The sequence below is a fragment of the Triticum dicoccoides genome, chromosome 7B (assembly GCF_002162155.2).
Source record: "Triticum dicoccoides isolate Atlit2015 ecotype Zavitan chromosome 7B, WEW_v2.0, whole genome shotgun sequence".
NCBI lineage: Eukaryota > Viridiplantae > Streptophyta > Magnoliopsida > Poales > Poaceae > Triticum > Triticum dicoccoides.
This window is the reverse complement of record NC_041393.1, coordinates 719,858,228-719,862,101: the sequence shown is the minus strand read 5'-3', so window position 1 is coordinate 719,862,101 and position 3,874 is coordinate 719,858,228.

Below are 3,874 nucleotides of genomic sequence, written 5' to 3'. Positions count from 1 at the left end.
TGCAGAAGAGGAAAGCGATTAGCGAAGAAGTGGCTTGGCTGCTAGCAGCAGAGTTCATCCGAGAGATCTACCACTCCAAGTGGCTTGCCAATGTCGTCATGGTCCCTAAGAAGGATGATTCACTTCATATGTGCATTGATTTCAAGCATATCAATCGGGCCTGCCCGAAAGATCACTTCCCTCTCCCCCGTATCGATCAGATTGTTGACTCGACTATGGGGTGTGAGCGCTTGTCTTTTCTAGATGCATATTCCGGGTACCATCAGATCCGACTGTATCGTCCCGATGAAATAAAAACAGCCTTCATCACCCCATTCGGGTGCTTTTGCTATGTCACCATGCCATTCGGTCTTAAAAATGCCGGAGCCACATTCATGAGGATGATTCAGAACTGCCTGCTCACCCAAGTCAGTCGTAATGTGGAAGCGTACATGGATGACATCGTGGTCAAGTCTCGCAAAGGTTCCAACCTATTGACTGACCTCACAGAAACCTTTGCCAACCTAAGGAGGTATGATATCAAGCTTAATCCGTCAAAGTGCACGGTTCGGGGTTCCCAGAGGAAAGTTACTCGGTTTTCTCGTTTCCGAACGAGGGATCGATGCCAATCCATAAAAAGTTGATACCATCCTCCGAATGAAACGCCCTGTGAGAGTGCATGATGTTCAGAAATTGACTGGTTGTTTGGCCGCCTTGAGTCGATTCATTTCTCGTCTCGATGAAAAGGCCTTACCTATTTACCAACTGATGAAGAAATCTGATAAGTTTGAGTGGACTGAGGAAGCTGATGCAGTGTTTGCAGAACTCAAAACCCTGCTTTCCACCCAGCCGGTGCTCACTGCGCCAATCAGCAAAGAGCCTTTACTTCTTTATATTGCAGCCACTGGACAAGTTGTCAGCACAGTACTCACGGTCGAGCGAGTAGAGGAAGGAAAAGCTTACAAGGTTTAGCGCCCATTTTATTATCTCTCTCAAGTTTTGACTCCATCCAAGCAACGATATCCTCATTATCAGAAGCTTGTCTATGGAATATACATGACCATGAAGAAGGTTGCACATTACTTTTCTGATCACTCTATTACAGTCGTCAGCGATGCACTGTTGTCTGAGATTCTGAATAACAGAGATGCAACTGGTCGAGTGGCAAAATGGGTGACTGGACTCCTTCCACTGGACATCAAGTTTGAGGTAAAGAAAGCTATCAAATCCCAAGCAATCGCGGATTTCCTTACCGAGTGGATTGAGTAGCAACTACCGACTCAAGTTCACTCGGAACATTGGACTATGTTCTTCGATGGCTCCAATATGCTAAACGGATCAGGTGCTGGGGTAGTACTGGTGTCCCCCCGTGGAGACAAGCTTAATTATGTTCTCTAGATTCATTTTGATTCCTTCAATAATGAGGCGAAATATGAAGCACTTTTATACGGGTTGCGTATGGCCATTTCACTCGGCGTCCGTCGCCTCATGGTATATGGCGACTCAAATTTGGTGGTTAATCAAGTGATGAAGGAATGGGATGTCAGAAGTCCAGCCATGACTGGTTATTGCAATGCCGTTAGGAAGCTGGAAAGGAGGTTTGAAGGGTTGGAGCTTCACCATGTACCCCGATTGAAAAATCAAGCTGCAGATGAGTTGGCGAAGATAGGTTCAAAGAGAGGGGCCATTCCCCGCAATGTGTTCTTGGAACATATTCATTCACCTTCAGTTCCGGAGGATCCTTTCACTGAAGAGTCGCCGTAGCCAAAGAGTGCCACGGATCCGACTGAAGTCGAAATCCCAGCCGTGGTCGACTTGGTCATGGAGGTTTTGGTCATTACTCCCGACTGGACAGTGCCGTACATTGCATACATTCTTAGGAAAGAACTTCCGGAGGATGAAGAAGAGGCTCGACAGATCGTCCGTCGATCTAAGGCCTTTACTGTGATAAAGGGGCAGTTGTTCAGAGAAAGTGCAACTGGAGTCTGCCAGAAGTGCATCACGCGAGAGGAAGGCCGGGTGATCCTCAATGATATTCACTCAGGAACCTGTGGTCACCACACGTCCTCTCGACCATCGTGGCCAAAGCATACCGAGCCGGATTTTACTGGCCACGGGCCAATGAGATGGCTAAGGAAATAGTGGACAAGTGTGAAGGATGTCAGTTTTACTCCAACATGTCTCATAAACCCGCATCAGCTCTGAAAACAATTCTGCTTGTCTGGCCTTTTGCCGTCTGGGGATTGGACATGGTTGGACCCTGAGGACTGGCAGGAGTGGATTTACTCATGTGCTGGTGGCAGTTGACAATTTCACCAAGTGGATCGAAGCCAAGCCCATTAAAAACCTTGAAGCAAGTACAACTATGAGTTTCATCAGGGAACTGATATTCAGATATGGCGTCCCACACAGCATCATCACGGATAACGGCTCGAACTTCGATTCTAAAGAATTCAGAACCTTTTGTGCCTCCCAAGGCACGAGAGTCGACTACGCTTCGGTCGCTGATCCTCAGTCGAATGGGCAGGCCGAGCGGGCAAATGGATTGATTCTCAAAGGACTAAAACCCCGGTTGATGTGTGACCTGAAGCATGTAGCAGGAGCTTGGGTCGACGAGCTCCCATCAGTACTTTGGGGATTGAGGACAACCCCTAACCGGTCGACTGGAAGGACTCCATTCTTCCTAGTCTACGGAGCCAAAGCCGTACTCCCTAGTGATTTGCTCCACAACGCGCCTCGAGTCGAACTCTTCTCAGAGGAAGAACCAGAGCAGGCTCAGCAAGATACAATCGATCTCCTAGAAGAAGAAAGAGAGATGGCTTTGATTCGGTCGACCATTTATCAGCAAGACTTGCGTCGATTTCATGCCAGAAATGTGAGGGGTCGGGCATTTCAAGAAGGAGACCTGGTTCTTCGAGTGGACCAGCAGAGAGCTCACAAGCTCGCTCCTGCTTGGGAAGGCCCTTTCGTCATCACCAAAGTCCTCCACATGTAGCGTATCGTCTCTTTAATGTCGAGCATAATAAAGATGAGCCACGCGCCTGGAATGTGGATTTGCTCCGCCCTTTTTACTCTTAAGTATTTATAACTTGTAATAAGTACCATTTTAGTTTGATTATCAAAAGACATGATTTTACAGTCTTCCGAATGATTGTTGTTCAGTTTGTACATGTTTTAAAAACCCTGCCGAGTGGTGAGTCTGTCTCTCACTTGGAGGCTTAGCCGCGAATCCGTTTTGCGTAAGTAACATAAAAATCCTGCGGAGTGATGAGTCTGTCTCTCACTCGGAGGCTTAGCTGCAGTCCAGTACTCGCCTAAGTAATATAAACATCCTGTCAAGTGGTGAGTGTGCCTCTCACTCGGAGGCTTAGCTGCAGTCCAGTACTCGCCTAAGTAATATGAAAATCCTGCCGAGTGGTGAGTCTGCCTCTCACTCGGAGGCTTGGCTGTAGTCCAGTACTCTCCTAAGTAATATTAAAATCCTGCCGAGTGGTGAGTCTGCCTCTCACTCGGAGGCTTAGCTGCAGTCTAGTACTCACCTAAGTTTAAAAAGTCCCATCAAACGGTACGGGTCAGTCACGACCCCCCCTCCCCCGGGGTTGCACCGTCAAGAAGAAGGACGAGATTGTGAGAGCAATCCTCCCACTCGAGGGCTTAGCTACAGCCCAGTGCTCGCCTAAGTTCGAAAAATCCTACCGAGTGAGGAGCAATCCTCCCACTTGGGGGCTTAGCTGCAGTCCAGTACTCGCCTAAGTTTGAAAAAATCCTACCAAGTGAGGAGCAATCCTCCCACTCGGGGGCTTAACTGCAGTCCAGTACTCGCCTAAGTTTGAAAAAAATCCTACTGAGTGGTGAGCAATCCTCCCACTCGGGGGCTTAGCTGCAGTCTAGTACT